Source organism: Mustelus asterias, chromosome 1 (genome assembly GCF_964213995.1).
Source record: "Mustelus asterias chromosome 1, sMusAst1.hap1.1, whole genome shotgun sequence".
In the NCBI taxonomy this organism is placed as follows: domain Eukaryota; kingdom Metazoa; phylum Chordata; class Chondrichthyes; order Carcharhiniformes; family Triakidae; genus Mustelus; species Mustelus asterias.
In genome coordinates this window covers 63,548,288-63,570,857 of record NC_135801.1, presented here as the reverse complement: position 1 = coordinate 63,570,857, position 22,570 = coordinate 63,548,288, and the positions used below count along the sequence as shown (strand labels likewise).

Genomic DNA, 22,570 nt, shown 5'->3' with positions numbered 1-22,570 from the left:
CAGTGGAACCAATTTTCCACTTAAGGTCTAATTCAGACTTAAATGATTAAAAATCAAAGCAAAGCCCACTGAGATAAAGTAACACTCTTGGATAAAATTCAATTTGCACAATTATTCACAGCATAAGGTGCCAATTTGTGTGGGTCCAAGCTAGACAAGTACTGGAAAAAATAGATGGTGACAATTAAAGGGGATTTTACAATATATGGATATTAAAACTAGAAAGTTTTTGGAGAGTCTCAAGAAGCATTTTATTCTATCGCCCACCTTTGCAAAGATTGATAGGCATGATGTGTGTAGAAACTTGATGTCTGTATCGATATGCGCGATCTTCTTGGAGATCCTCTCCACTTGGAGCCGGCAGTTTGCGGTGTCGATGGTAGTCATGATGTGAATTAAGGCTCCGAAAGCTTGTGGCTTTTGCTACCAAATAAACCTGTTGGACTTTAACCTGGTGTTGTTAAACTTCTTACCAAGATTGATAGGGCCAGGAATTATGAAGTGGCTAGCAACATAAATGGCTGCAGATATGAAAAGGGCAAAGAGCACTCCCCCAAGCATATTGGATGCATGCTGATGTTAAGATGGTGCTGCATGAGGTGCTATCCAGGAAGGTAGTCTCCAATGCCATCCCTATACGTCAGCATTACTGTATACCTATAAGGAGGTGTAGCCACATTTTAGGCTACCGCTAACCATGGGTGGAATTTTATGGCCCCACCTTGTTGGTGGCGGGGCTGGAAAATGCAGCAAGACATTCAAAGTCCATTGACTTCAGCGGGACCGGAAGATCCCACTGACATGAGGGACTAAAATTCCGTCCCATTATAATCAGAAGGTGCACCATCCTGATGCTGCATGATAGCTGTAGATGTTCTCCCATGATTCTCGATCTGTCTATCTGCTGACCTCGATCCCAAGAGGTCTCGTTCTCAGGGTCATCATGTAGTAAGTGTATTAGGGTTGATGATATCTTGAATAGAAATGATTAATAGGCAAAGCTGGTTTTTAAAATGTCAAACATGCATTCTATCATGTGGCACATTGTCAAATATGACATGGTCTGATTGGGTACTCCTGAAGGTCCTTCCAAGTTAGTGATGCCAGTGGTGGTTTGCTGACTCCATTTTCTTTGGAAAGAGGAACCTCTGCCAGAACTAGGTCTGTCAACATGAGGTCATTTCCTCTCTCCCTGCAGGTGCAGTAGGTGTCAGTGCTGGGAGAGATGGGGGTGGGTGCAGTTGAGAGAGCAGTCGGGGAGGGGGCACCAGGCACTTCTGGAGTGAATGGACCCATTTCTTTTCTCCATCGGTCCTCCTCATCATTTCAACATGTCACCTAGGAGGATTCCCATTGGTTAAACATTGATGCTCCGACAAGAAGCATGGAACAAGCAAAGAAAAGACAATTACCACAGAGGCAAAATAACTAATAATATGTCCTAAAATCTTGGTTGTTACTTTGGCTTTTAGCTGTCCTATCAGCTAAAAGTTCATCTGGTTGCCTTGGTAGGCAACCTACACACCAGCCATAAAATAGAACCCTCTTTTTAACCACTAATATGATGGCCTCCTCCCATCTGTTATCAATTGGGAGATTCATCATTTTGAGTGGTACAAGCAACTAGATTCAGAACAGATCTAGCAGCTCAAACTGGACATCCAGAGGCACTGTGGTCCATCAGCAGCAGCAGAATTGTACTTCACTATGATCTGGAATCTCATGGCCTGGCATATTCCACAGTCCACCACCAAGCCAAAGCACCAACTTTAATTCAATGAGCAGTGTAGGAGGGTATGCCAGGAGCAACAACAGGAATACATTTTTTTTAAATGAGGTGCCAACCTGGTTAACCTGCAAAAAAAGGACTACAACCATAACGAACAGTGGAATCAGTGTGCATTAGGCAGAATTAAGGGATCTCATAACCACAGGATTGGATCAAAGCTTCTGCAATCTTATTGCATTCCATTTCGAATGGTGGTGGATCACTAAACAACGATCTGGAGGAGGAGGCTGCACAAGCATCCCCAGTCTCAATCTGGAGTCCAGCACATTGGTACAAAAGTCAGCACTGCAGCATTTGCTGCATCTTCAGTCAGAAGCACCAAGTGGATGTTCCAAGTTGGCCTCCTCCCAAGGTCCACAGCATTACAGATGCCAGTCTTCAGCCAATTATATTTAATCATAGAAACCCTACAGTGCAGAAGGAGGCCATTCGGCCCATCGAGTCTGCACCGACCACAATCCCACCCAGGCCCTACCCCCACATATTTACCTGCTAATCCCTCTAACCTACGCATCTCAGGACTCTAAGGGGCAATTTTTAACCTGGCCAATCAACCTAACCCGCACATCTTTGGACTGTGGGAGGAAACCGGAGCACCCGGGGGAAACCCACGCAGACACGAGGAGAATGTGCAAACTCCACACAGACAGTGACCCGAGCCGGGAATCGAACCCGGGACCCTGGAGCTGTGAAGCAGCAGTGCTAACCACTGTGCTACCGTGCCGCCCATACTCCATGGTAGATGCTGAAAGAAATGTGCCTGGCTGGGGAATCTAGAACACGGGGTCAGTCTTAGAACAAAGGGGCCAGTCAAGGAGATATTTCTTCTTTCAAAGCATCATGAATCTTTGGAATTTTCTATCCCAGAGAGCTGTGGATGCTCATCGTTGAATACTTTCAAGGGAGATGTCCATAGATTTTTTAGCAATTAAAGAACTGAAGGGAAATGGAGACAGTGCAGGAAGATGGAGCTGAGGTCCATCATTGTTGCATGGTGTAATGTGTTCAAATAAGGCCTCAAGTGGCCTATTCCTGCCCCGATTTCTTATTTTATGATATCAAGAAACAGTTGAGCACACAGGATACAGTAAAGGCAATGGGCCTCAACAACATCCCAGCAATAGTACTGAAGACTTGCGCTCCAAAACTAGCCGCACTCTTAGCCAAATTGTTCCTGTACCAACACAATATTGATATCCACCAGACAATGCAGACAGGGCATACCTGACCAATTCTCCACTTAAAGCAGGACAAATCCAAACTGGTCAATTGTCGCTCCATCTATTCTCGATCATCAACAAAGTGATGGAAGATGTCATTAACTATCAAGCAACACTTACTCACCAACAACCTGCACACTGATGCTCAGCTTGTGTTCCACTAGGACCACTCAGCTCCAGCTCATTACAATTTTGGTTCTAACGTGGGCAAGAGAGCTGCAATCAACAGCAAAGTGGAAAGTGCAGTGCCTGACATCAAGCAGATGACCAAAGTTTGCAATCAAGGAGCCCTGGTAAAAATAGGAATCAGGATGGGGGGGTTGGGAGTGGGGGAGAATTCTCCTCTCTGGTTAGAGTGATACCCTGCAAAAAGAAGGGTGTTTGCAGTGTTTGGAGGTCAGTTGTCTCAGCCCGATGACATCACTGCAAGAGTTCATTAGGATACTGTTCGAAACCCAATATTCTTCTGTTGCTTCAGCATTCACCTACCGTCTATCAAAAGGTCAGAATTGCTGTTCACTAATGATTTTTCACAGTAACGTTCAGAATTTTTCAGATACTGAAGCAATCAGTGCCCACATCCAGGAGGACTTGTACAACATTCAGGCTTGCGTAACAAAGTGACAAGTAACAGTTGCACTGCACAAGTGCCAGTCAGTGGCCAGCACCAACAAGAGGAAATCAACAAGGAGCCCAAGTAAAATTTAAGTCAATGGGAATCGGAGGAAAGCTCTCCACTAGTTGGAATCCATACCTAGCAGAAAGGAAGAGATTTGTGGTTGTTGGAGACCAATCATCTGGACCCCAGGGCATTACTGCAGGCATTTCTCAAACAAGTGTCCTAGGACAAACCATATCCAGCTGCTTCATCAATGATCTTCGTTGCATCATCAGGTTAGAAGTGGGGATGTTCATTGATGACTGCAGTTCCAATTGCAACTCACTCCTTAGATAATAACCTACTGGTTTGATAGGGCCTGGGTGGGATGTGGGTCGGTGCAGACCCAATGGGTTGAATGACCTTCTTCTGCAATGTAGGATTTTATGATTCTGTGATGATGAAGTAGCCTGTCCTTGTGTGCAGCAAGACTTGGACAACATTCAATTTTGAACTGAAATTGGCAAGTAACATTCATGTCACACAAGTGTCAGGCAATAGTATCTTCAAGGAGAATTTAGCCATCTCCACTTGACACTCAGTGGTAGTGCCGTCACTGAATCCTTCACTTTCAACACCTTGGAGTTCACTATTGACCAGAAACTTAACCGGATCAACCACTATTTATATAAAAACTTACAATAAGAGCAATTCAAAGGCTGTGAGTTCTGCAGGAAGTAACTCATCTCCTGATACTCCAGAGCCTGTCCACCATCTACAAGGCACAAGTCAGGGGTGTGGTGCAATACCCTCCACTTGCCTGGTTAAGTGCAGCTCCTACAACACTCAAGAAGCTCGGCACCATCCAATACATAACAGCCCACTTGATTGGCACCCCATTCATCATCTTTCCTCCATAGTAACTTCATTGCATGCTATCTGGAGCGTAATGTGCAGTACCACATCTTACCTAGTAATCAGATAAAGTGAGGCAATAGCCGAGTGGAATTATCATTAGACTATTAATCCAGAAACTCAGCTAATGTTCTGGGGACCCGGGTTCAAATCCTGCCATGGCAGATGGTGGAATTTGAATTCAATAAAAATATCTGGAATTAAGAAACTATTGATGACCATGAAACCATTTTCAATTGTCAGAAAAGCCCATCTGATTCACAAATGATCTTTAGGGAAGGAAATATGCCATCCTTACTCGGTCTGACCTACATGTGACTCCAGAGCACAACAAAGTGGTTGACTCTCAGCTGCCCGTGGGCAATGAAGGATGGGCAATAAATGCTGGCCAGCTGGTGACGCCCATGCCCCATGAATGAATAATAAAAAAAAATGAACAATTGGATTTGGTGTCATATTTTGCTTTATATTGCTACTGTAAAGCTCCTTGGGATGTTTAATTGCATTAAAGGTGTTATATAAAAAATTGTTGTTGTAGTTAATGGTTTGTAATGGCAGTGCACAACCAATGGGCAGGTTATTTCCATTTTGATTATTTGTGTGTGATTAGTACATGTGAAACCAGTGTTATTCTCAAGTCCTCTTGGACAGATGGTTGCAGAGTAATGTTTCCTTTATCCCTAAAATGTGCCTAACCTTGTTGCCCAATGTGAATGATTCTGTTCTTCATATGTTATAGCTTTGCTGAATGAGATCACAAATCTTGAGCTGTGTGGAGTTAATTTTATGTTGTGCGGCCCCATCCACCAGAAACAGGGCCCAAACTCAGACTCTATAGAAATACTACAGACAGTAATTAAAGGAGACTTCTCTCAAACCTGCAAGTTCTTCTTACATTCTGCTTGAGAGTGGAGCTCTGCCCCAACCTTTCAAACCAGCGGCATCTTCCCAGAATGAGTCAATGCATTGTACGATGGTGCACAAACTCTATGTGGTAAAGGGAGTGGGGATGGTTTCAGCAGAATGGCTGCTGGCTACTCATTGTGACTTTATTTTCAAAGCACTTCCGCCCACTGCCTCAATGAACTAGTCTGGAGGGACATCCGTCCCAGGAGACAACTTTTTCTTCCAGGCATCAAGCAAACCACTGAGGATGCAGGCCCCACAAATGCCATGTTAGCTTCCTGTATTAAATATGCTGCAGACCAAACAAACACAGGAGAGAGCTTCCCCACTTTCTTTGCTCCCTTCACTGCTGATGTTGGGGTGCATGTTAACTTCGTCCCCCAACATGCCCAGGTCGGACACTGACAAACAAGGAAGCAATTCCAAAATCCCGGAATGCTTTCTTTGGCCAGCGAGAGATTGATGTTGATTCTGGTAGACTGCCAGCTATTCTGGGAGAGTTGGTGACCCTAGAGATGGTTGGTGCTCTTCTGCAATTGGAATTGTCTACGCATCAATGTGAAAGCATTCATTAATATATCCAATGTTCTGATGCTACCTGAACTAACGGATACCAGTCTAAAAGCACTTAAAGAGACACCATGTTATTGTTTTAAATGAAGCATTCAATGCACCAGTCCACTCAAAAATATGCTAATGAAGATATGGTGCAACAATCTAAATTACATCCAATTACCACTTTCACTGCCTGTGACTCCATCATGAGCTAAAGATGCAGGTCTCTACAGGCTCATTTCCCCTCATTTCCGCAAGTCCTATCCCACTAAAGAAAAATACATCCACAAAACAAATTTTCATAAAGTCATTACAATTGAATAATCACTGCTAGCAAATATGCACACTCCTATGAAAATTTATGGTTGCGCAAGGTGAAGTTACAGAGTGATCTGATTTCAGTGTCAACAAGGCTCTGTGACAATCTAACATGACTCAAAGGTTGCTGATGACGTCCCTATCAATCTAATGTACCATTTTCCATTATGAACATGATGCTAACAAAGGCTTTTTCATATCAGCATGTAAAGAGATGAAGTTTCATACTATAATCATAATCCCTTGATGGTTAAACTACCTATTTATCACCTTTGTCACTTAAAGATCAAATTCCAGATTTAAAAGAGCTTATCTAATACAAAAGCAACACCAAAATAATAAAGTTTATTTATTCGTCACAAGTGGGCTTACATTAACATTGCAATGAAGTTGAAAATCCCCTCGTTGCCTGTTCAGGTACACTGAGGGGGAATTTAGCATGGTCAATGCACCTAACCAGCACGTCTTTCGGACTGTGGGAAAAAACCGGTGCACCCAGAGGAAACCCATGCAGACACAGGGAGAATGTACAGACGCCGCACAGACAGTGACGCTAGCCGGGAATCAAACCCGTGTGCCTGGCACTGTGAGGCAGCAGTGCTAACCATTATACCACCGTGCCCACCCCAATAGACAAAGTAAGATTGCCCTATAGCTTAAATCATGAATATTGCAACTGTTCCATTGTCAGGCAGTGTAGCAACACATTCAACAATATATACAATAGATACACACTATAATTAAAATTGGGGACATGGTGGTACAGCAGTAATGTCACTGGACTAGTAATCGAGGGCCATACACTCATTGGCCGGAATTTTACCTTCCACCCGACATGGGAATCAGAGCGGGAGAGGGGTGGACAATGGGAAGGTCCATTTACCTCGATGGGATTTTACGGTTTCGGAACGAGCGAGGCCATAAAATCCCACCCATTATCTTCCTTTCATTTGTTACAATTGCAGTGGATTATTAAAAATGTTTAAACATGAAAGGAGCATTGTTTTCGTGTTGGATAGACAACTCCAGAAACAATTGAGTACGTCCTGCTCTAACCCCCCATTCTACTAACCTCCAATCATTTAATTTAAATCTACCACTGTGCATCTACAGCCAATTCAACTCATGAGAAGGGTGTAATATGATGCACAGTTTCAATAGAAGATAAAGAAGGTTGCAACGTATCTTATGTATATTTACATGTTACTTTAATTAATTCACAGTAAGCCACCTAACAAGAGCACCATCGCTATAACATGGAATATTAATGGAATAACATGGACTATAAAATGGAATATTCCACACTAATGGCTACAAACATCTCGTACAAACGCACCCCACAGATCATCTTTTCTTCATCAAACCATGGCTGTACAACATTACAACCTTTCCTATAATCCAGGATCGATCCTCACATAGGATTTATCTTCACTCTATTTAATGGATATTGCAAGTTCCTATATCACAGGCAACTGCCAATCATTTATCAGTTGGGTGTTCTCTAGAACGGCTTCCTTACAGTAACTGCCAAATTTAATAAGGAAAGAAATAACTTGTATTTCGATTGTACTTTACAATTTTTTTAACTAAGCATTCAGTGCACATCATTGGCCTTGGAGGGAGTGCAGAGAAGGTTCACCAGGTTGATACCAAAGATGAGGGGTGTTGATTACGAGGAGAGACTGAGCAGATTGGGTTTGTACTCGTTGGAATTTAGAAGGCTGAGGGGGGATCTTATAGAGACCTATAAGATAATGAAGGGGCTGGATAGGGTGGAGGTGGAGAGATTCTTTCCACTTAGAAAGGAAGCTAGAACTAGAGGGCACAGCCTCAAAATAAAGGGGGGTCAGTTTAGGACAGAGTTGTGAGGAACTTCTTCTCTCAGAGGGTGGTGAATCTCTGGAATTCTCTGCCCCCTGAAGTGGTGGAGGCTACCTCGTTGAATATGTTTAAATCACGGATAGATGGATTCCTGATCGGTAAGGGAATTAGGGATTATAGGGATCAGGCGGGTAAGTGGAACTGATCCACTTCAGATCAGCCATGATCTTATTGAATGGCGGGGCAGGCTCGAGGGGCTAGATGGCCTACTCCTGCTCCTATTTCTTATGTTCTTATGTTCTTATCCCTAATTGCCTTTGAAATGCTGGTGATGAGCTTCCTTCTTGAACTGCTGCAGTCCATGTGGTGTAGGTACACCCACAGTGCTGTTAGGGAGGGAGTTCCAGGATTCTGACCCAGCGACAATGAAGGAACGGCGATGTATTTACAAGTTAGAAAGATGAGCGGCATGGGGGTGGAAGTTGCAAGTAGTGGTGTTCCCATGCCCTTGTCCTAGATAGTACTGGCCATGGATTTGGGAGGTGCTGCCTAAGGAGCCCCGGTGAGTTCCTGCAGTGCATCTTGTAGACAGCTCCCACTGCTGCTACTGATCGTCGGTGGCGGAGGGAGTGAATGTTTGTAGAAGGGGTGCAAAGCCAGTGGATTGTTTTGTTCTCGTTGGTGTCACGCTTCTTGAGTGTTGTTGGAGTTGCACTCCTCCAGGCAAGTGGAGACTAGTCAATCTCACTCCTAACTTGTGCCTTGTAGCTGATGGTAAGGCTCTTTGTTGTATATGGCCATTGCGTGTGATGCGAATGGCATAGTGGTTAACACTGCTGCCTCACAGCACCAGGGATCCAGGTTCGATTGTGGGTCATTGTCTGTGTGGAGTTTGCAATGTTCTCCTCGTGTCTGCGTGGGTTTCCTCCGAATGCTCCAGTTTCCTCCCACAGTCTGAAAGACGTGCTGGTTAGGGGCATTGACCCGGACAGGCGCCGGAGTGTGGTGGCTAGGGGATTTTCACAATAACTTCATTGTAGTGTGAATGTAAGCCTACTTGTGATGCTAATAAATAAACTTTAAACTTTTAAGCTCTGAACATTACTTGGTCACTTTGTCTCAGGCCATCCCTAAGTGTTTTTCAGCCAATGAAATACTTTATGAAGTGTAGAAACTTTTGTAATTCAACATGTGACAGCCACTTTTCACCCAAGGGACTGGATATCTCTCCCAACAAGAGAGAATCCAACCATCTCCCCTTGACATTCAATAGTATTACCTCACTGAATCTCCCATTATCAAAATCCTGGGGACACCATTGACCAGAAACTGAACTAGACCAGCCAAATAAATCCTGTGGCTACAAGATCAGGTCAGAGGCTGGAAATTCTGTGGCAATTACCTCACCTCCTGAATTTCCAAAGCCTGTCAGCCATCTACAAGTCAGGAGTATAATGGAATACTCTCCACTTGCCTTGATGTTCCCTGCGGCTATATTCCAGGTGTTTTATTCACTGTTAGGCCCTCTAGCCCTCACTCACCCACATGGCCTCTCATATCTTCTGTACCATCACCACCCTCATACCACCCCCCCTTCCCCACCCCCTCCCCACCCCCCACCCCCTCCCCCTCCCTCCCCCATATGGCCCCTCCATAGCCACCCTTCCGGTATTCACTGGGGGAAGACCACAGGAACCATGTGGAAATGTAAAATAAAACTTCCAAAAACCTAATTCAGCTCTCATGAATACATATATTCAATAAACCTATTCTAAGCATCTCAATCTCGTAAATAGTTAACCTCTTGTAAAAACAACCTTCTATTCAGATCCCACATCAAAGACAACTAATCCTTTAATAGTCACTTTGAACTGTCAATCAAACTGAACTAAGAACTCCCAGATGAGATAATTGTAGCTTTTGAAACTCAAGCATTCCTAATGACATAATAACAGCCCTTAACGAAATGTCAACGAAGGCACCTAGTGAAATTATCACCATGACCAGATGGTAATTGTTTCCCCCAAATTATACCAGATGGCCTCTGAATCAAAGCAGTCCATCAAAGGGTATTTTTAAACTCTCACCAACAGTTTAAGCCTGCTTTTATTCCATGTTTAACAAGTGGGGGATTTAAAGAGTTCAGATCATGACACTTAAATAGACCACAACCATTCTTCAAGACACTTACATTTACTCCAATAATTCTGGGTTAAAAGTTTTGTGTAAATTCAAGTTCAAATGATTCTGCTGAGTTTGTGTTATCTGCCTGTGTGAGACACGTCACACTCACTGCCCCAGCAGCGAAAAATTAGATGCGTCAAAAATGTGGCACAACTTAAAAGTCCCGCCCACCATTTTTAAAGGCCTGCAGAGTTCTCCTGACTCTGTGGAAATCTGGGCCTATATGTTCAAGTCTTTAGAGTGGGCTGGAACTCATGACCTCCTGACACAGAGGTGAGAGTGCTACCCCTGAGGCATAACTGACACCTAGCACAAAATTAGATCAAGGATAATAACTCTTTTACCACTCAATGTTTTCATATTTCTCATCCCAGCTGCGGCACCTAAGTGGCTGGTTCACCCCAACCTCTCCATCAAAATATTCACCTCCCTCCTGCACAACCTTGGGCCTCCCCTTCCCACCATCTGCGCCCCCCCACCCTCCCCCCCACCCCCCACCCCCCACATTAATTAGCTGGAAGTGGGACTTAAACTCCTCACATGAGCTGCCACCTCCCTCACCCCTTAGAAGGCTTCCAGATTGTCTGGAAGCTCTCTAAGGGGTGAGGGGGGATGGGGTGGGTGAGGGCAGTAACCCAAGTGAGGAGAGTAAGTCCCATTTCTAGTTAATTAACTCTTCTGGGAGTGTTAAATGGCTTTGTGGTGCTTAATCAGTGAGGACAAGTTCACGGCAGACCCTGTGGCACGGCAGGAAATCTCACCATCTGAAAAATCCTGCAAGAATTGCAAAATGAATCCACTATTATAGCTGAACCCATTCATATCATTAATGGTGCCGCTTCCAGATTATCCACATATGATAATATATACATCAAAGACCACTCACCTAATCAGCATTTTTATACTACGAAGCTTGGTAAAGTTAAAGGGCAGGGTGGAGGAGACCGATCAGGAAAATCTAAACTAAATAAATTTAAAGGAGCTGTATCTTCATTACATTGTAATTCCAATTCATAGAATCCCTACAGTGCAGAAGGAGGTCATTCAGCCCATCGAGTCTGCACTGACTCTCTGACAGAGCATTTTACCCAGGCCCTATCCCCTGCCCTATCCCTGTAATCCCATACATTTGCCATGGCTAATCCACCTAACCTACACATCTTGGGACACTAAGGGACAATTTATCATAGCCAAACCACTTAACCGGCTCATCTTATTACTGTGGGAGGAAACTGGAGCACCCGGAGGAAACCCAGGCAGACACGGAGAGAATGTGCAGACTCCGCACAGACAGTGACCCAAGGCCGGAATTGAACCCAGCTCCCTGGTGTTGTGAGGTAGCAGTATTAACCACTGTGCCACTGTGAGAAAGACAATCTGAAAAATTCTGAAACGAAACAAATTTCTGACAAACAAAAGTTCCGAATAATCGGCAAGGGCATTGTGATTTACTTAATGAGCGGATAAAGGATCTTCTGTGCAAAAAAAAATAATTTAAAAGGAAACTCAGTGGATTTTCAAAATCCTCAGGGACATTTTCGGAGCGGAAAATTCTGAGCTCTTTCTGGATTTGAACGTGTTCAGAAACTATCCAACATGGAAACAACATCCTTTTAGAAGATAGCGTGTCTGACTTTATTTGACTATTTGTCAGAATTGCCCCACAGTGACATTTTGTCGTCCTAATGACACGTTGCTTAGATACAGTGCTATTTGTGGATGTAATTGCCAGCAGACAGATGTTCTCTTCGGGTTGCTTTAAGCAATTAGCGATGTCGGGTATTAGTCATTCATCACCTCAGGTGGAAACGTTTTAGCAATGCTGATAGCACACACTGAAAATGCAAGTTGACCTTTGGGCTTTCGAGCTCCCAAAAATAGCTTCCCAAATTGTTCAATCCGCACATGACAGTAAAGGTAAATTACGGTATTAGTTCCTGTCAGGGTTTGAATTTAATCCATCGGGCACTGCATATACACGTAGCAAACTTTTAACTCTTTATACCTCGGCTTGTTGGAAACATGCTTGCCTCAGTGTCAGAAGGTTGTGGGCTCAAGCCAGAGGCGTGAGCAAAACTTCTATTCTGACGTTCCAATGCTGCACTGTTAAAGACGCCATCTTGTGAATGAGAAGATTAACCGAGGGCCTGTCTTTCCACTCAAGTTGAATGTCACAGATCCAATGGCACCATTCAACGAAGAGCAAAGGAGCCTCACCTGGGTCATGGTTAAAATCTGTCCCTCGGCCAACTCAATTAAGAAGCAGTATGTCAGATCAACCAACTCCTTTCTGTTGGTGGGACTTTACAGCATACAGATTGACTGCCTTTCTTGCCTACCTTATACAAACAGCTATACTTCAAATGTACTTCATTGACTGTGAAGTAGGTTCAGGTCATGACAGAGGCTGTATAACTGCAAGTTATTCTTCAGAGACAACTTGTATTTATATGGCAGGCCAGACTTTCCAGCTCCCCTCCCCTGTTTACTGGGGGTGAAGGTGACTCGCCATTGGCCACCAGCAGTTGGTCCAGTCCCACCGATGTGTGTGGCATTTTGCGTGGCTCATCCGTTCCATCACCAGGGAACCCTCCGAAAGGGGTTGCCTCCAGTGTGATCAGCAGATTCTGCCAGCAAGAAAAGCTGGAAAATCCCACCTGGTCTCTAATTTCATAGTGAAACTTCCCAAGGCATCTTACAGGAGTGTTATCCAACAAAAGTTTGACACAGAGCCTTATAAGGAAACATTAGGGCCAAAGACCAGAGGCTTAGTCAAAGGGGTTGGTTTTATGGAGCTCAAGAGAGAGAGAGATGTGGTGAGACAGATAGGTTTAGGGAGGGAATTCCAGAGACTAGGGCCCTGGCAAATAAAGGCATAGCTATCAGTGTTGAAACAATTAAAATCGGGGACACGGGGTCCTAATTGGAGGAGTGCAAATATCTCAGAGGTTGAAGGAAGAACCGGAGATGAAAGATGGGAGGGGATGAGGGAAAACCATGGAGGTATCTGAAGACAAGGGTAAGGACTTTAAAATAAAAGGCCAGAATGTTCTAGCAGCCGCCCCACCCCTTCCCCCGCCACAGGAAAACCCACAGTGGGACCGGCAAACCATTGAAGACCCCATTCCCATCAACAGGACCAGAAGATCCCATCGCTTAAAGGGCTGGAAGATTCTGGCCAGGGTTTCTTAAGCGGAGCTAATGTTTCAATTGGTACTGCACAAGACCTCCCTAGGTGGAGTAAGAGATGCTTAAAGAAATCACGGGGCTCTAAGTTAGAATAGTAAAAAAGTCACACCTGTGACATAGTAAGTATTTGCAGCTACTCCTCCCAGAGGCTTCCAAGGTACATCCCACAGAATTCCAACTAATGATACTTGGTTTGTAGCACATTTCATCTTTTTTTAAAAATTCAATACAATGTCAACTTCATTATTACAAAAGTAACGACAATGTCACAATATAATAATGAAATATCCAGATCTGTATATGAGAATGCACAAATGCCACTTCTTACACTCTCACCTCAAAATTGTCCCATTCTTCCAAAACATGAGAATTATTAAATACTCCAATTGTTGCAATAACCAAAGCCTAAACTATTTCTGTGTAATTGTTTCAACTTACGAACAGCACAGTGTTTAGCACTGCCGCCGCACAACGCCAGAGACCCGGGTTCAATTCCTGCCTTGGGTGACTGTGTGGGTTTCCTCCGAGTGCTCCGGTTTCCTCCCCCAGTCCAAAGGTTGCAGGTTAGGTGGATTGGCCATGCTAAGTTAACGCTTAGTGCCAGGGGATTAGCAGGGCAAATATGTGGGGTTACGGGGAGAGAGCCTGGGTGGGATTGTGGTTGGTGCAGATGGGCCAAATGGCCTCCTTCTACACTGTAGGGATTCTATGTTACCAAGGCCCCAGGCTCTCGGTTATAAGCACCTCCATTTTGACCATGTTGCCACGATTGGATTTGGAGGGCACTTGAGGGAACGCAGAGGAGATTTACCAGCACGATTCCAGGCCATGGATGAGGGATTTTAGCTGCAATGATTAGGTTGGAGAAGGGCAGGGGATGTTCTTCTCTTTGGAGCAAAGGAAATTGAGGGGAGATTTGTTACAGAGGTGTAGAAGTCTATGACAGACTTAGAAAGGTAGACAAAGAAATGCTGTTCCCATGAGTTGATCATACAAAAGCAAGGGACGGGATTTTCCGGCCACCCTCGCCCCAAGACCGGAAAATCTCGCCCGAGGTCAACGGGCCTTTGCATAGTCCTGTCCATTATTACAGGACCTGTAGTACTCTACGATTCCTGTGGCGGGCGAGTCGGGAAAATCCCGCCCAAGTGGGACACAGATTTAACAGATTTGGGGAAAAGGTACAATGGAGGGTGGGTGAGATGAGAAAAAATCTTTTTTACACAAGGAGTGGTAATTATCTCAGATTCACTACGTACGCGGGTGAAGGAAGTAGACACAATCAATGATTTTGAAAGGAAATTGGATGGTGTAATAGACCTAGGGCGCCTTGATGTGACTTAAATCAGCAAAGGCTTTATTACCAAATAAAGAATAATATATACAACAAGGTCAGACTAGATTACAATGCAATTGCTCTATTCGACTCCCTGACTCCAACTGTGAGTCCCTCCTCAACCCATGGTACGCATCGGCCTGCCAATTGGCTCAGCTTCCCTCCAGAGCGATCCTTATGGTCCTCGCCGATCAGGTGGTTCTCAGGAAAAGCCCCCCCCCCCCCCTCCTTAAAGGGCCACTCTACCACACCCCTTCCCACTCGAATCCAAAGTACACCAATGGAGGAACAAAGAACAGGATTAGTAACGCACACAATAGGCTTGAGATAAAAAGGGTAGCAAGAAAAAACACCGGAAAACTCAAAGCTTTAATCAGTCCGGAGACTTCCGGGCTCTGGTGAAACTTCTCAGTTCAGTGTCGGCTCTTCTAAATTTAAAGGGCCAGACTGGACAGACAGAAAGACAGACTCATTAATCCAAGATCGAGTGGTTCTTCAACAGCTTCTGGCTCCTCGGTCTCCACAATCCTCGGTTGTTCCTTTTCCACATTCTCAACCAAAATCCCAGTAACCAGTCCTGGTATCCTTGCACTATCTGCAGGGATCGCCTGTGGATCCCCTGTGTCCATTACTCCTCTCCCCCGTGGGTGGTTAACATGTTTCCTGCAGCTTTGTATCTCCATGACGTAGGAGACCGGTCCTGTTCTCTCCACTATTTCACCAGCCACCCACGCTGCAAAATTTCTAACAATGACGGCATCATTCACTTTAAACATTGAATCGTGATTTTCCTCCTGAGAGGCTTGCCTAGTCTCCACCCTGGAATGCCATGGATGACCAATATCTTCCTCAGCTTGTCAATCGTGGCCATGGCTGGTTTATTTTTTGAGCACAAAAGACAATGAAATTTTATTTACAAAAAAATGGAGCAACACAAAAGTTTGCTTTTTTCAGGTGAAGACAGTAAAAGTTGTTCAATAAATGCTGCTTTCCATTTCGTACTGCATTAGAATGCATCCCTGCTCCTTTTGCAGTTTAATTCCAGCTTGACAAAGCTGATGTCTTTTGCATGTTGTCTGAAGCACTGGCAGCACATAAAGCTAATAGTGATATAACACTACATTCTGCACTCTCTCCTTTCCCTCCCTATGTATGGTATGCTTTGTCTGTATAGCATGCAAGAAACAATACTTTTCATTGTATACTAATACATGTGACAATAATAAATCAAATCAAATCGAACCAAACATGCTGAGGCCGTATTTCCGGATCAGGCCATGTCAGTTCGCGCACACCCAGCATGCGCGGGAGCCCTGGCTGAATTTCCTGGGGTGTGACCAGTGAAGCTGCTGATGACCCATGGCAGACAGATAGAGAGAGAGAGAGAGTGTGGCCGCGGCCATTGTGGATTTCATCACATCTAACCACTTGGAGTGTGTGTCTATCAATACAAGAACACATAATCTACGTGTAATCTTGCCCATGGACAGCCTGGCCACTCCCAAGGATGCAAATTATCTGGCAGTGGTAAAACCTGTTTGTAACTAAGGCAGTGACTATCCGTTCTATTCCTTGGTCAATGCCCGGCCACCGCACATAACTCCTGACTAGGGCCGTCATTCGACCTTGACCTGGATGAGAGTTGTGCAGTTATTGTAACAGGAGTCATCACCCCTGGGGTGGGACTATAAATCTAGACCCCGCACAGTAACACCCCATCTTCACAGGTTATTTCTGACCTTCTACTTTGGTAAGATTTGAACAACTCTGAGTTCCCATACCACCACCCTTGCATGAGCATCTTTTTTATTTTCGACAATACAGGGGCTCTCTCTGTCCACAACTTTGTGTTTTGTTGAGACTGGCAAGGTCTCTACCAGATATAGAGCCAGTATAATCTCTTCAGGAACCAATGGTGATACCGCTGTTTGTGGCAACGGCAAACGGCTAAGTGTATCCGCATGTGATATCTGCGTTCCAAGGCAATGCTGAAACGCATAACTGCACGCTGCTAACAAAAGAGCCCGTCTCTACACCCTTGCAGAAGCGATTGATGGCACTGGCTTATCTTCTCCGTATAGACCTAACAATTGGTTGTGGTCTGAGACTATTATAAACTGTCAGCCATAAAAACGTTTATGATATGTTTTGACTGCATAGATGACAGCCAAACTTTCCTTGTCTATTTGGGAATATTTTCTCTCCATGCTGGACAAAGGCCTTGAAGCAAAGGCAATGGGCCTTTCTGCACCATCAGGCATCCAGTGGGACAAAACAGCTCCCGCTCCATACAGTGAAGCATCGCTGGTTAATATTAATGGTTTGTTTGGGTCAAAATGCACCAACAAGACAGATGACTGCAGAGCCTGTTTAACTTTTGGGAAAACTTCCTTCTGCTCTTCTCCCCATTTCCATCCTTGGTGTTTTTTAACAATTGGTAAAGTGGGGCTAAAATGGGAGAAACATTTTTAAATCTGCCATAGAGGTTGACCATGCCCAGAAATGATTTCAGCTCAGATACGTCTTTTGGCTGTGGGACTTCCTTGATGTAGCTCTTTTGAATTGACCCCGAATCCTAAGTAGGTAAATTTACATTTCTCCCGTTTCAGCCTAACCTTGCTTTCTTAAAGCGTCTCAAAACTTCTTCTAAATTGGATGTGTTCTTCAGGCAAAGTACCTGTGATTAATACATCATTGGATAAACCATTACATCATAGAAATCATAGAAACCCTACAGTGCAGAAGGAGGCCATTCGGCCCATCGAGTCTGCACCGACCACAATCCCACCCAGGCCCTACCCCCACATATTTACCTGCTAATCCCTCTAACCTACGCATCTCAGGACTCTAAGGGGCAATTTTTAACCTGGTCAATCAACCTAACCTGCACATCATTGGACTGTGGGAGGAAACCGGAGCACCCGGAGGAAACCCACGCAGACACGAGGAGAATGTGCAAACTCCACACAGACAGTGACCCGAGCCGGGAATCGAACCAGGGACCCTGGAGCTGTGAAGCAGCAGTGCTAACCACTGTGCTACCGTGCCACCCATTCAGGTACCCATTGGCATGTCTTACGAGACTCTCTCCATCGTATGCTGGAAAATGACACAGGCTGATGAGACTCCAAAAGGCAACCAAAAACCTCAACAGTAATGTTACAGAAACCTGGAAAATCAGCACTTGTGCTAATTTCTCCAGGGTTTCCATTACAGACGACTGGGAAAGGTTTCGTGGAAATTCACCTCCAAGGTGTTTAGCAGATAATTTACAGTTCTGACACAAAAATTAGTTTTGGTGGTTCAGACTGATGCCTTGGCTGCAGAAGCATTTATTAAACTGGATGGGGCTGTTGAAGTTCAGAAAAAAGCCATCTGATGTAAGATGAAAGGGCTTTGAAGTACCGAGATGGAACAGCAAACAGAGTGTGTCAAGCACAGACAGTGTGATGAAAGGATTGACAGAGTTAGAAAATAAATCTGTGCAAGAACAAAACACTGGCTGATGAATACTGTGTATGGTATGAGGAAGAAGAAATGGCACTCATTCATACAGTTTAGATAGTATGGAACCAGTGGCGGCACGGTGCACTGCTGCCTCACAGCGCCAGGGACGCGGTTTTGATTCTCGGTTTGGGCCACTGTCAGCACAAAGTCTGCATGTTCTCCCCGTGTCTGCATGAGTTTCTTCCGGTTTCCTCCCACAGTCCGAAAGACGTGCTGGTTAGGTGCATTGGCCACGCTAAATTCTCCCTCAGTGTACCCGAACAGGCGCCGGAGTGTGGCGACTGGAGCAGTTTCATTGTAACTTCATTGCAGTGTTAATATAAGCCTGCTTGTGACACTAATAAATAAACTTTAAAACTAAAGTTGCCTTCTCCCACTTTTCGCTTGTGTGGACATCTGCATATTTTTCTCACTCAAGAGACCGATGAACAAATTTCAGAGAGCACAGCAATAAACTGAATTTCACAAAAAAACGTTGAGGTTTAAAGCAAAGAAACAATTGCTAAACAAAAGTACAGAAATGCCATAGCAATAAATTGTTAAGTTAAAAAAGAGTAATTAATAAAAATGAGCAGAGTGTGAGAGGGTTAGAGTGTGTGGATGGATGCGTGGGAGGGTGCATGTCCATGTGTTGGTGTGTGATGGTGGGAGTGAGTGAGAAAACAGGCTGAGCGTAAGGTAGACTGATACTCACCCTTACACACTCGGTCATTGCTTGCACTCACCCTCACTCACGCACCCCCACACAGGCAAACTCACTCAAGTCAGTCTCTTCCCTCCCACAAACACACAGGGCCGCATTCTCTGACTGACCTCGCCCCGTGGCTGGGATTTTCCCATCCTGCTGCAGTGAATGGAGATTTGGCTGGGCACCAAAAAATATTCAAGTGTGTTCTTCAAAACTAAAAAAAAAATGCCTGCTGCGCTGATCGACTAGCGTAGCAAGGTGGGAAATTTGAGCAGGAAGCTAAAAATCAAAATGGTGCTCGGCGTCAGGCTGTTCACAATCTTCCCAGGCCACTTTTGCCGGCGTAATCAGCCTCATGCCTGGGAAGGGTGTGAGGCTGATCTAAATATTTATAGAATCATTTAAATCTTATTAGTGAGCCTGGGACGTAAGAGTCCAGGCTCACTTAGCTTTTCGACCTGGCCAGTGGAGGTCCTCACCAGAGAGGATCACAGATGGTCCCCACCAACAGGTTCCTGATGTGATGGCCTCACCAGTGGGACCGAAGACCATTGAAGCCCCTGGATGGTCCCGGAGCAGGGGGCCAGCTTGGCACTGCTACTGGGGACCAGGCAGTGCCAAGAGGGTGGGGCCTGATGGGGGCCGGGGTCTAACTGGGGAGGAGGTCAGTAGGAGGAGAGGGAAGTGGGGAAGCTCTGTATCAGGGGTTGAGGGCTAGTGGTGGGCCTGGCATCAGGGATCAGGGCCGCAATCAGGGGGTGATCAGTGGAGGGGGGTGTGAGAGGCCAGTAATATCTGAGGGGGAGGCAGCCATTTCCGTGGGGGGTGGGTGGGGGGGCGGGGGGTAGGTCATGTCTATTGTGGGGAGGTAAACTGGAGATCTCCTGGTATACTGGAAGATTGGTGTGCATGTGTACTGGTGCCCGGAGCAGTCTTCTGCCAGCCTGTCTGGCAGGATTAGGCTCCGTTCCCCCACACTGGCATGAGACTCCCAAGTGCCGAAAAAATTGAAGGTGTGGGAAAATTGCGTGGGGTAGTTCACTGAAACGAAACAGAGTGAAACACTTCTGTGACACCATCGCCCCCATGATTTATGGTTAACAGTAGCACCGTGAGTGGGAAAGGATCAGAATGATGGTACAATTATAAAAATTTATGGTCCCATGTGGGGGAATAGTGATTACTTTAAAGATTAAAAAGGACGCAATATAATACATCGGGAATGTAACAGAAATACGTTCACTCAGCCTACTTGATGAAGTAAATCAGATGTACTGTTGACGCATTCAACGTTGAGCTGTCAGCAATTTATGCTAGACTTCATAAAATCTATACAGCATCTAATTTTAATGGCATGATCCACCCCCAGTAAATCTGCCAGATCGCCACTGTGTAAATGTAAAAATGAATGCATCGAGCATGATGTTGTCACTGAGAATTTGTGCTGCTGACGCATCTTTTGTCTGATCCAGCGGAAGCTAATTCCACTTCGTGCTTGCGAACAAAGGTCAGTGCGATTGGAGCACATGGTGAGTCACAACACGCAAACAGGTCGACTGTACAGCCTTTTCATGGCTTTTAATTAAAGCCCTGGAGCAGTCCGGTCAGAAAGGAATAGGCCTGTCAAATTAAAAAGGGAAGGAATGGACCTGAGTATTTAAGTGCATTCGTGATGCTCAAGTGCTGTATGGGGCTATGGTTTAAAGAGTTGACCAAGCTAGTTTCCTTTGATGAAGATTCTGTCAGTGCGGAAGAAACACCTACCCATCCAAACCATTCAAAATTAAAAGCAGTCGTGTGGGAGGTAAAACCTGAGGAATTATGCTTTATTTATTCACACGTACTAGGGCAAGAGATTGTACGGTGGAGAAGCTGTTTCCCTGGCAGGCTGGAATGTTCATTTAACTCCAGCAGGCACCTTTCGATGAAAATAGTAAAAATGTCTTCATATGGCACTGCAGTTTCCTGATACAGGCAACACAAAAACACAGTCATCTGTTCCTGCTGTTTAGCAAACATGCAAGGTGATTTGAACTGTCTTTTCACTTGATTATCACACAGAAAATGGATGCTGCAATCCAGGACAATAGCACAATCTGAAACAATAAGTGCGACAAAATGGTCTCCATGTCATTCAAATTTTAACTGCACAAATCGGGTTAAAACATAATTCTGTAGCTGCAAATTCATTCCATTGCTGCTGCAATCGCTTTGAGGAAACCAAAGTAAAAAATGACCAAATTTACCAAGTTTTGTGGGCGGCATGATGGCACAATGGTTAGCACTGCTGCCTCACTGCGCCAGGGACTCAGGTTCGATTCCTAGCTTGGGTCACTGTCTGTGTGGAGTTTGCGCATTCTCTCTGTGTCTGTGTGAGTTTCCTCTGGGTGCTCTGGTTTTCCTCCCACAGTCCGAATATGTGCGGGTTAGATTGATTGGGCATACTAAATTGACCCTAGTGTCAGAAGGAAGCCAGGTAAATAAGAGGAGTTACGGGAATAGGACCTGGGTGGGATTGTGGTCAATGCAGACTCAATGGGCGGGGAGGCCCGTGGGGGGGCTGGGGGAGGCCCATGGGGAGCTGGCATGGAAACCCACGGGGGGGCTAGTGGACAGACCCGAGGTGGGGTTGGAGGGGAGCCCCACAGGGGGGGGGGAGACTCACAGTGGGGCTGGCGGGAAGACCCGTGGAGGGGGCTACGGGGAGACCCATGTGGGGGGGCTGCGGGGAGATCCGCGGGGGGGAGGCTGGTGGGGAAACCCGCGGGGGGGGGGGGGTCGCTGATGGGGAGGCCCGCGGGGGTTTGGCAGAGAGACACACTGTGTGGGGCTGGCAGGGAGACCTGCAGGGGGCCTGGGGGGTAGGCCTGTAGGGGGGGCTGGCGTGGAGGTCCGTGGGGGCTGGAGCTGGCGGGGAGATCCGCAAGGGGTGGGGCTGGTGGGAATACCTGCGGGGGGACTGGCGAGCTACTGAAATTTCTGTGCAAAGCCTGGAAAATTCTGGTCATAGAGTTTATGGAGAGTAGAGTGTGGGAGTCCAGCCAGTGCCTTGGAATGACCTCCAATGTTGAGGTAAGTAAGCCATGGATGAGAGTTTCAGCAGCTGATGAGCACTTGCAGTGCAGAGGCAGGGCAGAGTCAGGTGATGTTGCAGAGGTGGAAATACACAGTGTTAGTGATGGCGTAGATATGGGTCAGGAATTTCCTCCCACCCCCTGTGATATGTTTTCTTGCTTGGTTCACCATTGGTCACCAACAGGATAGAGAAGAGGGCCGTCAGCATACAAGTGAAAATTGATGCTATGTTTCAAATGGTGTTGCCGAGGGGCAGAATGTAGATGAGAAATGGGGTTGAGGATAGGTCCTTGGGGGAAATCAGAGGGAACAATGTGAAAGATGGGAGGGAAGGCCTCTGGCTATGATTAGATAGATAAGAATGGTACTCGCTAATGCAGTCCTCAGCAGCTGAAGGAGTGAAGGCACGTTGGAAGAGGATGGTGTGTCAACCATCCCAAAACTGCAAACAGATCAAGCAGGAGGAAGA

At 45.5% G+C, this 22,570-nt stretch overlaps 1 protein-coding gene and 1 pseudogene across 1 annotated transcript in view; both read right to left on the bottom strand.

The window, feature by feature from the left end:
• The window catches only part of cpe (carboxypeptidase E), a 128,105-nt gene that overhangs the window by 66,697 nt on the left and 38,838 nt on the right, over nucleotides 1-22,570 (bottom strand). The window lies entirely within an intron of this gene.
• Nucleotides 15,838-16,192, bottom strand: LOC144501335 (small ribosomal subunit protein uS14 pseudogene; annotated as a pseudogene).